Here is a 13,173-nt window from a genome sequence, read left to right as displayed (position 1 = left end):
TGACCTTTCCAATGTTGCCCTCTACTCAGCATCTCAACGTCCTCACTTCCTCTTTATCAAGCTTCAATTCAAAGCTCAATCATCATATGTACTCCCTTGTCTGTACCCTCAGCTCCTTTATGCTTCTCTTGCTTCATTTTACTTTGTTAAAACCATAGCTCTTCTCCTACTTCCCGCCCATGTGGTTAACGCTTAAAGAAAAACACACTAAAAAGCTGGCTGGTCTCTCTCAAAATAATGTCCATAACCCCGGGAGGCTCTTTAATGTTGTTAATTATACTCTTTCTAGTTCTTTATTACAACTACTTCATGGCTGCTTCTCTCTCCTCTAACTCCCAAAATCTCTCCCATTCCCCCTCTCACTTGATGACCTTGCTTTTTATTGAAGAATATGAAACAATCCAATGATCCCTCCAGCCAGCTCCCACCATAACACCTACTTACCAGCATGTATACTCATATCCCCTGTCCTACTGTTACCATAGAACTTCCTATGCTCCAATATTGTGCCTGAGGTCTCATCCTCTTTTACCTCCTCAAGGATGTTATTCCAGCAGGTTCTCTCTTTTACATCATCAAAATTTTGTATTAGATTATTACTATCAGTTTAAATGCTATTACTCCTAGCTTTAAAAAATAATCTATGACCCCAGTTTTTTCACCTGTTAGGACCCCATTGCTTATCTCCTCTTTATAAAAAATTCCTTAAACATCTTTTCTGTAGTTACTGCCTGATTCCTCTCCTTCCATATTCTTTCAAATAGACTCCAAGTCATCACACTGGAAATGCAGTCAGTTCTCTGGACTCTCCCGAGTTGACCAAGCCTGGCATTTATCATGGCTGAACGTCCTCCCCTACGTGTCACAGTTTGTTCAATTAGCTCCAGAGAGAACATTCTCTGCGTTCTACTCCTAGCTGATTGGTGGTTCAGCCTCCATCACCTTTGCTCATTCCAACCTCTGAATGTTGGAGTGCCCAGCTTTCACTCAATCCCTTGATCATCTTATTTCTCATTCAGTCAGGTCTTTAAATGCCATTCTGATCGTGTAGTATTAGTCTTCTGAGGCTGAGGTAACAAAGTACCTTGGGCTGGGCAGCTTCAACAACAGAAACTCCTCACAGTTCTGGAGGCTGAAAGTCCAAGATCAAGGTGTTGGCACATTTCGTTTCTTCTGAGGCCTCTCTCCCTGGCATGCAGGTGGCCATTTTCTCTTTGGGTCCTCAAATGCTCTTCTCTCAGTCCATATGCATCCCTGGTGTCTCCCTATGTGTCCCAATTTCCTCTTCTTATAAGGGCACCACTGATAATGGATTAGGGCCCCACCCTCACAACCTCATTTTAACCTAACCACCTCTTTTAGGTCCTGTCTCTAAATACACTCACATTCTGAGCTACTAGGAGTTAGGGCTTCAGCATATGAGTTGGGGGGGGGTGGATACAATTCAGCCCAGAAGATTTGGTAACTCCAAAATTTCTCTCTCTCGTCCAGGATTCTCTCCAAAAATCCAGATTCATAGATCCAGTAGTCTGGACAGCTGTACTTGAATATCTTACAGACATCTCAAAACCAACATGTCCAATACTGAACCCCTGAAGTTTGCCCTGCAAAGCTGCCCCATCCACAGTCACCACAACCAGTTCCCTCCATCACAACTTGCTCCATCTCAGGTCTCATTGGCTCCATCTTACCACCCTTTACATTGCTCTGGCTTTAAAAAAACAAAAACAAAAACTTGGAATCATTCTTGACACCTTCTTTAATAGCCCACATCCAATCCACGGATTTCCTAACCATGTGACTCTACCTTCAAAATACACTCAAATTGACCATTTAGCATCCTCTTCACCGCTGCCAACATGAACTCATCTTCAATCACCTCCTCCTGGATTCCTACAGTAGCTTCCTAACAGGTGCCCTCTTTCTGCCCTTGCCCCTTATAATCTGTTCTCATTGCAGAAGCCAGAGTTATTCTTTTAAGACCTAAGTAAGGCTACGTTACTGCCCTGTCCAAGACCCTCCAATGGCTGGACATTTTGAGTAAAAACCAGAAGTTCTTATAATGGACTACAAGGTCCTGCATGGTCTGGGCCGTACTCTATGCCCCGTAACTCTGGCCAACTTCTATTCTCATACTGGCTCTGGCTCACTACACTTCAGCCAAACTGGCCTCCCACTATTTCTTAAATATCCAGCCACACTCTTGCTTTAGTGCCCTTGCACTGGCTACTCTCTCTGGAAGGCTCTTTTCTCAGGTATCTGCATAACTAGTTCCCTCACTCTCTTCAAGACTTCACTGAAATTTTTTCAGTGAGACCTTCACTGACAATCCTATGGAATCTAAAAAAAAAAAAAAAAAGGTCACAAGGAACCTAGGGGCAAGACGGGAATAAAGACACAGACCTACTAGAGAATGGACTTATGGACTTGAGGATCCAGGGAGGGGGAAGGGTAAGCTGTGACAAAGTAAGAGAGTGGCATGGACATATATACACTACCAAACGTAAAATAGATAGCTAGTGGGAAGCAGCTGCATAGCACAGGGAGATCAGCTCGGTGCTTTGTGACCACCTAGAGGGGTGGGATAAGGAGGGTGGGAGGGAGACGCAAGAGGGAGGGGATATGGGGATATATGTATACGTATAGCTGATTCACCTTGTTATACAGCAGAAACTAACACAACATTGTAAAGCAATTATAGTCCAATAAAGACGTTAAAAATTAAAAAAATTAAAATGCTGTTCCTGAGCTCCACCAACCCCACCCCATCACCTTCAACCTGGACTTTTCCACTGTTCATGGCACTGATTACCATTTAGCATATCGCATAATTTACTTACTAATTATATGTATTCTTTGTCTTCCAAATCTGCAATGTAAGTTCCATACTGCAGAGATCTTTATTCATCTTCAGAAATATACACAGAGTGCCTAATACAGTGTCTGGGACTATACAGGTGCTCAGTAAATATTTGAATATATGAGAAAATGAATGAACAACAAGCCTCATGCATTTCACTTATTTTCTTGAGACTCGGATCATTTCTTAATACAAAGGCAAATTATACAATTTCAGTTGTCTACTCCAACCAGTAAAAATTTTATGATTCTATAGATCCTGCTTAGAAAAAAATTCAACTTTACCCAGCAGATAAGTTTTGTTATTTAAAATATTTTTTAAAGATTCTTTTTGAAAAACAAGTCACTGCTGATGCATTATATATTCATTGGGAGTCTCATGATACAGAAATGGGGTGGAATAGGCATCCAAACTGAAGTGTTTGAGATCTCTGTCAATTGAAGGTCAATGGCAAATGAAGATTAAAGCACCTTGAAAATGATCACATAAATAATAAGCAAATGACTTTGATTGCAACTATGATTTAATTAATTATAGGGGCACATCTGTTACATCAATCAAGTGAAAATCAGAACAGAATTTAAATAGAATATGGTAACTTAGGAGACCTTGCCCCTTTTTAGGTAAACTTTTTATTAAAGAATATATACATGCAGATACATGCACAAAGCCTGTATTTACAGCTTGACGAATTTTCACAAAATGAATATGTTCGTGTAACTATCACTCAGATCAAGAACCAGAATATGATCAGCATACCAGAGGTCTCCCTGAAGTCCTGGTCTAGCCACTGCCACCCTCACCCCCAACAATAAACACTGTCCTGACTTCTGATCTCGTAGTTTTGTCTGTGGTTGTATTTTTTTTAAGTGTAATCGTATTGTGTGTGCTCTTTAATGTCTGGCACTTTTTCTTTAACAGTCTTCGTAATATTTATTCACATTAATGTGTACAATTAGAGTCCATTCATTCTTCAATCTTTAATAGTCCACTTTATGGACATACCACCATTTATTTTAATATTGTTGATGGAATGTGAGTTGTTTCTAGTTTATAACTGTAACAGATAGTGTTGCTGTAAACATTCTTACACATGGCATTTGATGACCATTTCTCTTGAGTATTGATCTGGAAGCGGTCTTGCTGGTCGTAAGGTATGCTGATGTTCAGTCTTTGTAAATATTACCAAAATGGTTTCCAAAAGAGGCTGTTCCAATGTCTACACCTATACCTTCAATATAAGACAGTTCAGTTGTTCCTCGCCTTCGTCAACCCTGAGCATTTTTGGTCTTCTTCATGTTAGTTACTCTGGAGTATGTGTGGTGGTCTTACATTGGCTTGATTTCTGTATGTTTGTGTGGTTCTGAAACTGAGTCATAGCATGCACACAGTAAAGCACACAAGCGTTTGAGTGAGGAAGTTTTACATGCACACATACACGGTAATCACCATACAGGTCAAGGTATAGAACATATTCACCGCCCCAGAAAGCTGTCTCCTCTGGGTAATGCCCTCTAAGAGGTTACGACTTTTCTCACTGTAGATTAGTTTTCCTTGTTCTTGTACTTCAGATAAACAGAATCATAGTCTTTTGTGTCTGTACGAGCCATCATGTATTTCACATAGTAGTGGACTGTGCTTTTTACTGCTTTATAAAATTACAAGATACCACACTAAATTTTTCACTCTACTCTTGATGGATATTTGAGTTAGGTAAGACTTCAGTATATATTCTTGTATATGCCTTTTGCTGTAATCATTTCTAGGAATTGCTAGGTCATAGGTAGGCATACGTTTAGCTTTACAGTACACTGCCAGTTATTCAGAAGATCTTTGTTAATTATACTCCCACCAGCAACTATGAGAGTTCCAGTTACTCTATAAGCTCACCAGCATCACAATAGCCATCGTGGTATATATATGCTAACATCACACTCTTAACTGCATGTTGAACAAGTTTTATGCTTACTGGGTATTTGGATAGCATGTTGTAATCTGTCTTTTGACCATTTTTTAATTGGGTTTATTGGGAGCTTTCTCTTGTTAATTTGTAGGAGTGTTGTATAAGTTCTAGATAAAAGTCCAGTCTTCTGTTGGATGTATGTATTAAAATATTTTCTTCCAGTCTGTGGCCTTCCTTTTTTTTCTCTTAATAGTGTTTTGTGATATAGGGTATTAATTTTCATGAAGGCCAATTTATTAATCTTTTATACTACAGTTAATGCTTTTTACTGTCTCTTTTTAAGAAAAAAATATTTACCCAAAGATCATGAAGATACTGTCTCATGTCTTATACAAGCTTTATTGTTTTGCCTTTAACACTTAGGTAGGACTATGATATGTAAATAATTTGCGTATTATGTAAAGTAGAAATCAAGGTTTATTTCTTTCTATGAAGATGCCTAGTTGATCCAGGGTCATTTATTGAGAAGGTTATCATTTCCTCAAGTTACAGTACCATCTGTTTTTGAAAATTTGCTGATTCTACCTGTGGGAATACTTTTGAACTCTAATCTGTTCCATATGTTCTATTCCAATTTTTGAGGGAATCCAGCTTATTTTTCCTCTTTTTACACACAAAAAAGTAGAAGAAATAATACAGGATGAAACCTGTGAAAGTAGTTAATTGGTACAACACATATACGCAAAAAAAATCCGGTAGTAAGACAACCTACAATGAGGAAACGCATGTAAATTAAGGTAGTTTGTAGGTTTCATATGAAACATTAAAAAAGAAAAGTCAAACACAAAAATTTCAGTAATATCTTTTTGGATCCATCTCCTAGAGTAATGGAAATAGAAACAAAAAAACAAATGGGACCTAATTAAACTTAAAAGCTTTTGCACAACAACAACAAAAAACCCTACAGAATAGGAGAAAATACTTGCAAATGATGTGACTAACAAGGGCTTAATTTCCAAAATATACTAACAGCTCATACAGCTCAATATCAAAAAACAAACAACCCAGTCAAAAAAAAAAAGGGCAGATCTAAACAGACATTTCTCCAAAGAAGACATACAGATGGCCAAAAGGCACATGAAAAGATGCTCAACGTCACTAATTACTAGAGAAATGCAAATCAAACCTACAATGAGGTATAACCTCACACCAGTCAGAATGGCTGTCATCAAAAGGTCTACAAATAAGAAATACTGGAGAGGGCATAGAGAAAAAAGAACCCTCCTACGCTGTTGGTAGGAACGTAAATTGGTACGGCCACTATGGAGAACAGTACGAAGGTTCCTTAAGAAACTAAAAATAGAGCTACCATATGATCCAGCAATCCCCCTCCTGGGCGTATATCTGGAGAAAACCATAATTCGAAAAGATACATGCACCCCAGTGTTCATTGCAGCACTGTTTACAATAGCCAAGACATGGAAGCAACCTAAGTGTCCATCGATAGATGCATAGATAAAGAAGATGTGGTACATATATACAACAGAATATTACTCGGCCATAGAAAAGAATGAAATAATGCCATTTGCAGCAACATGGATGGACCCAGAAATCATCATATGAAGTGAAGTAAGCCAGACAGAGAAAGACAAGTACCATACGATATCACTTATATGGCATATAAAAAAATGATACAAATGAACTTATATACAAAACAGTAATAGACCCACAGGCATAGAACACCAACTTATGATTACCAAAGGGCAATGGGGGGCAGGGATAAATTAAGAGTTTGGGATTAACATATACATATTACTAAACATAAAATAACAAACAAGGACCTACGTATAGCACAGGGAACTATACTCAATATTTTTTAATAACCTATAAAGGAAAAGAATCTGAAACAGAATAATATATGTATTTATCTCTATAAATATCCATACAGAGAGAGAGATATCTGAATCACTTTGCTGTACACCTGAAACTAACACAACATTTTAAATCAACTATACTTGGAAGGAAGGAAGGAAGAGAAGTCAAACATCCTACATGGGTACCATTCCTTTAGAATGCCCTTTCCTTGCTCCAATACCATACTGTCATAGTATCTATAGCTTTATAGAAACTCTTTATATGTTGTAATTTAAGCACTCCAACTTATTCTTATCCTTCAAGACTGTCATCGCATTCCTAGGTATTTTATATTATCATAAATTTTAGAATCAGCTTTTCATTTTCCACAAAATTTAAAAAGGCTTGGCTTTTGCTTGCCATTGTATTAAATCTATAGATAGCTTTGGGAACAATTAGCATTTAACAATATTGAGTTTTTCACTCTATGAACACAGTATGCCTCTCCAATCTATGAACATATTTGTATCTTTACTTTTTCTCAGCAATGTCTTATAGTTATGAGTATATAGGAGTCATAACTTTTGTATTTATTCCTAGGTATTTAATTACATTTTAACAATATTGTGAATGGTGTTTGTTTTATTTTCTATTTGTTGCTACCACACAGAAATAGAATTGATTTTTATTTATTGCCCTTGTATCCAGCCCTGTTTTTTATAAAGTACCATATTCTGCTTTATGCTTAATTTTCTAAATACATATTTAATTACTATTTTAGTTGATTTTACTATACACATACTAACATACTTGTAACAAAATCATTTTGTTTTATAAATTGTCTTTATGTAGACTTCCAAGTATCAGAACAACCTAGAGGGGTGTGATAGGGAGGGTGGGAGATGCAAGAGGGAGGGGATATGGGGATATATGTGTATGTATAGCTGATTCACTTTGTTATAAAGCAGAAACTAACACAGCCACTGTAAAGCAATTATACTTCAATAAAGATGTTAAAAATTAAAAAAACTATATTTTTAGAATAAAAAGAACTTCTTAAAATTGCTCTTCAACAAATAAAGCTATGAAATACTATGTTGATAGCTTCAATCAATCACTGTTTCACGACATGCTGTTAATATTTAGGAACTCAAATTGCCATTTTACATTTCCAAAAAAGAACCTTTCTAGTCAATACAAATCTTGACATTAGAAAATTACAAAGAAGAATTATTCTTCATGAGTATTCAAATTAATTCAAGTTAATTTGTCCCTTCGGAAGTAAGGGTGACAATGAAAACCAGAATTTTGAGTAATTTCTTAATAGCACAATTATACGTAAGGATGAAGTCAGAGCTCTGAACCCACCCTGCAGAGGCTTCCCAGGTGCGGCCAAATCAGGAGGACTTAATCCTTGTTTACACAACACACGATATTCTCAGGGGAGACTCTGGGCCTTCAGGGTTAGTGATTTTCAATTATTCCCAATTCCACCTCCTTCCACCCAGACCTGAAGTGCCAGGTAAGTTTTACAAGAATAGGGTCTGGTGAGAGGCTTCACAGGGTAGAGCAAAATCAGAAATTCTGTCTGGCTTGGCAATATTTTCCCTAAAAGGTAATACAGAGGAAACGGATCAGAGCTAAATCCCAGCAAAGTGATGCCGAGTCTTCACTGATTTTATCACCTAAGGTCATTGCTGGGAGGTGGGAGAGGTTAGGGCAGGAGAGGAGCCTACATGTATAAGAGTTTCTCTACTGCAGAATAAAAGTGGTGGGTGTTCCATTCCACGCTGAGGCTCCTCTCCCAACATTTTAGAAGTCAAGCATCCCTCCTGTTTTTCAGACTGACTTCTTGAGAACCCCTAGCTGGTCGGCTAGAGCTTCGTAGGTCTTCTAGCTGTATAACTTCAGATGCATTTCCTGAGAACTAATAACGCTGAACGCCCCTTCACCCACCATGGTTCTGGGTTACGTAACAAAGATTTCCCAAACTGACTCACGAAGAAACCCCAGATCACTTCTTCCTGATCCTTTTTTCAAATAAGTGTCTTCTTCCTGATTACTGAAGAGTAATCTTGATGCACTCAATAACATTAATGCCATTATTAATAGCAATGGCTGTGGAAGCAGCAACAGTATAATTTACTGAATGTATCCTAGATGTCAGACGCTTGTCAGGGAAATGCCCACTGTTCAATATCTGAAACAAAGGCTGAGTTTACCTCTTGCCACGCGAAGGAGGACTGTGTGAGACTGTCTTATGAGCAAAGCAGAGAGCTCATCTTACTGATGTGGGGAAGTTCTGGCTCTGGGATTGGTGGATTTCTGGAAGTGGGCGTGTCTAGGGGCTGATTAGCCTAATTTACCTGTGTAGCTGGGTTACTACTGGCTGACCTGCTGACTTTTAGAAGCTGAGTTACTAAGTCATGAGTTGCTGCTAATTGATGTTTAGAAGCATGAGACTATCACTGACTGGTTGAGTTTCAGAAATTCAGTTGCTAAAGTGAGTTGTCATTTATCATTGTGGATAAATTTAAAACTGGTTCTGGGGATTACTTGTTAGTATGGCCAAAGGACAGCCTTTTTCTAGAACACAGGAAGCTTTTATTTTTACAGTACTAAATGTTATGTGATTTATGTATGTTTTTTATTTCACAAAATCCCGTAAGAATATAAACCATTAGAATTTTACATTTTATACATGGGAAAACTAACGTTTAGCCCATCCAAACTCACATGACTCATAAAACTAGGACTAAAATTTAAACAAGGATTCCAAACAATTTTAGAACTAGGATTACATTAGAACTGTCTTAGAGCTAGGATTCAAAACCATTTTAACTCCCAAAGAATCAGTATTGAAGTCCTGTGTCTTTGTTCATTCAGTGAACCGTATCTTTCTCACATGCTGAGTCATCGTTATGGCAGCTGTGGTTATAGGCTAAGGATACAGCACAGACAAATCCTTCTCCAGCTGACATGCACGCTGTCTTTCACTGATATTTGAATTCTGGCCTTTCCTCTTGCCTACTTCAGGATGTCCTCTGGTAAATAACTAACTGAATTAGGTTATTATTTTCCAAGTCACCCAAGTCATTAACTTTTTGTCCTCACTGGGGGCTCGCCTTTACTCTTCACCTCACCTCTGGAAAATCAGGTCTACATTTGATGGCTACATTTAGCTCGGCTGGCTGAAGACGAAAATTATAGCTCCAAGTTCTAATTGCATCACTGACAATTTTCTAAGTAACTTGACACCCATTTTTTGGACACACCAACTAAGTTTATTTTTACCCTGTGCTTTAATATGAGGTGAATTTTTTTCCCCAGAAGACTTAACAGAAGGCGTTAACTTGTATTCAAATCCATGCAATGTTTATGTTACAGTCACACTTTCAGTTTATTTTGAGCAAACAGAGAAAGCACATTAGCCTGTAAAAACCTCAATAAATGGCAGTTTAAGATGTTTGGAGGTCACCTAAAGAAGTTGGTTTTTAAGAACACAATAGGGAGGGAGTAAAGAAATTTCACATGCGCTGTAGTCATTATGGTTGGGTATGCAGCCTCCCAGCTCTGAGAGCTGGATGCTATTGTAAGTGAGACCTTTAGAGACAGCGTTCAAAGCGTTAGATTAACTGATTAGGTTGAGGAAACAAACACTTACAGAATGAATTTTAAAAAGAAAACTGTCTTAATAAAAACGTGGCTTAGTTAATTATCCCGTGATGATGTGTCCCACTTCTGTGTTTTAAAAACTCACAAATGGCTCTCAGAGATGATAAAGAAACTGCAGTTGCTTATGTGTCTGAAGAATTTCTATGTAACTGTTACCCAGATAATGAGAAACAAAGGAGTTCTTCTGAAGTATTGCTTTACATAATGTGATGTATACAGTTACGTGTAGTACATGAATTAAACACCAAGAGTAGATGTGTTTTCTTTTCACGTTTACTACTAAGCATTTATGTTTTCAAGTTAACAAAATGAAACACTTATTTTGCAAAATGGGATGGTCTTATCAGGATGAACTTATATTTGTCTATTTGTATTTACTTTTTATTTCATAAATTAAAGGCTTTAGGTAAAGTGCTTTACTAGGCATGGGTCTTGTTCTGTACAAAGCACTAGGAGACACCTTACTATCTAGCCTGGGACATGCCACAGACACTTCTCAGCATCCCTGCTTTGTTAAGTGTCTTCCGTGTCAAGGATTTGGCAAAAAGAAGAAAGCTTATGATAGAAATCTCAAAATTCCCATGATTAAATCTCAAATTTGCCTGCAAACAATTTTTATAATCTAGGCAGAGGCCCTATATTGATCTTTATCTGTGAACCTGTTTGGGATAACCCAACAGGTGTTCACACCAGGGGCAGCTTTGGTTGAGGGACTTCCCCTTCAGCCTGCCCCCACTGGCAGTGCCCAAGAAGATATTCTGCTTTCAAAAAGGCCACATGAGCTACTCTATTCAGAAGTTTCCTAAGTTTTCTATAAAAAGAAGTATCAACTAAATTAATATAGAAAACAAACAGCAAGAAGCCAGAATGTCACTACTAAAGAAAACAAAATAAAAAACCCTACAGCTTAAAAGAAGGGAAATCCAAGGGCCTACAAGAAAATCTTACGCCTCAAAAAATATTTTCTTAATGAAGTAGACTATAACAGAGAATTTCTATTTGTCTTTAATGAAATCAAGGAGGTCATTACATCTTAAACAAGAACAGGTCAGGATACGCAAAGTTCCAAGAATTAAAACCTCAGTAGAGCAAATAAAATTCAATCATTGTAAGCCTTCAAAAGCTCAGGATGTTATAGAAAAATCAATCTGAACACATGCCTGTAATGTGGAGGGAATGCAAAGAGATGCCTGCTAATCACAGACAATAATGGACATTTAGAATAGACTACAGAGAACTGCCTTTGAATCATAGTATTGCCAGAGAGGAAAAGAAAGCAAAGGAATGAAAAATGATCATCAAAATGTAAAATAAAGATTAGATACATTCAGCAAATAAGTTCTGACTGCATCTAAAGAATCGAATACATTAGACCAAAAAGGTTTAAAACTCTAGCATAGAAGAAAGCATGGCATTCTATCTCTTAACATGAACTGTGATGAGTAATTAAGTATTTTTTCATGAAGGAGAGAGAAAAGAGAAGAGTTTCAAGTTTGCTATATATAAACATATATATATATATACACACACACATATATTATGTGTATATACACACAAGTATATATATTATATATGTGTATTTATATATACACACACATATATCACGTATATATAAAGGAATATATACATCTTTAGGTATAAAAATTGATAAAGACATTTACCCGATTATCAGAACTTAAAGGTTTTAGGTGAATGTTCTAACAAGTAGTATCACTCATTCATCCGTGTTTATTGCCTGCCCATCAGGTGTTAGCTCTGCTTAAGGTACAGGGAATACAGGACCAAACAAGGCAGGCACTAGCTGAACCCAAGGAGTTTGTAGGAAGGACAGATATCCTACAAATTATCACATTTCTACTTAATTATACTTGTAATGAGCTCTACAAAAGAAGTTGTATTGAAACGGGAATTAACCAGTTCACACTGGCAAGTACTGATGTAAATACAATTTTATTACAAACCAACTTCAAGTTTCACAACATTACGTAGGAACTAGAATTCGGCTCCATGAGGGCAGGGATTCTTGTCTGTTTTGTTCGCTTCAATCCCAGTGTCTAGAACAGAGCCTGGCACATAGTAGATACTCAGTAATTTTTCCCCACTGGTACATAAATAAAGAAGTCTTCTTGCTGACTAATTGGTAAGCTAAATTCCTACAAGTAGCCTTCGCAAACAAGGAGAATAAAAGATACCCAACTTATCACATCTAGCATACTATAGATTATAAGTTGTCATTGATTGTGACACATCACTATTTTATATACCAAAAAAATTAAGTTTGGAGAATCTAATAGGAAACCTCTTCCCCAAAGGTGGAAATTAAAGTGTAAAACTTAAACAAGAAATAATGCTACCACCCAGAAAGTTACAAAACTAAATTTGCATGTCTCAATCTTGTCAATGGACAGAGGGAGGAAGAAAAACTTTCCTCTGAGAATTTTAATTCACACAATCACTACGACCCCAAAGACCTCAGAGACGGCAAGGTCTCAGGCTGGAGTGGCAGAATCAATTAGGAGATTGGAATTGACATATATACACTAATATGTATAAAATGGATAACTAATAAGAAACTGCTGTATAAAAAAATAAAATCCAAAACTTCAAAAAAAAATAAAGTCTAAGTGTACAGAAAAAAAAAGAAATGGAAAAAAAAAAAAGAAGAAAAGAAATCAATGCAAATCCTTCCCTGAAGAGCAAAGCTTCAGTCCAGCCCCAGAGCAACTGTAAAACAGATCCTCATATATTCTGAGTCTTAGAATCCAGGAAAGGCAGAGAGGTTAGAGCATTTCTCTACATTTCACAGGGCTAGTGGAGAGGCTGTCTAGGTTAGGTTGAAGGAAGGTCCTTGAGCTAACGATGAGGATTATTTTTCCTTTTG

At 37.2% G+C, this 13,173-nt stretch overlaps 1 protein-coding gene across 3 annotated transcripts in view; it reads left to right on the top strand.

Annotated features, from left to right (window-relative positions):
* GALNTL6 (polypeptide N-acetylgalactosaminyltransferase like 6) overlaps positions 1-13,173 on the top strand; it is a 1,150,777-nt gene that overhangs the window by 797,061 nt on the left and 340,543 nt on the right. The window lies entirely within an intron of this gene.

The sequence above is a fragment of the Globicephala melas genome, chromosome 6 (assembly GCF_963455315.2).
Source record: "Globicephala melas chromosome 6, mGloMel1.2, whole genome shotgun sequence".
Taxonomy (NCBI): domain Eukaryota; kingdom Metazoa; phylum Chordata; class Mammalia; order Artiodactyla; family Delphinidae; genus Globicephala; species Globicephala melas.
Note: the sequence above shows the minus strand (reverse complement) of the source record. Positions and strands in the feature narration are given on the sequence as shown.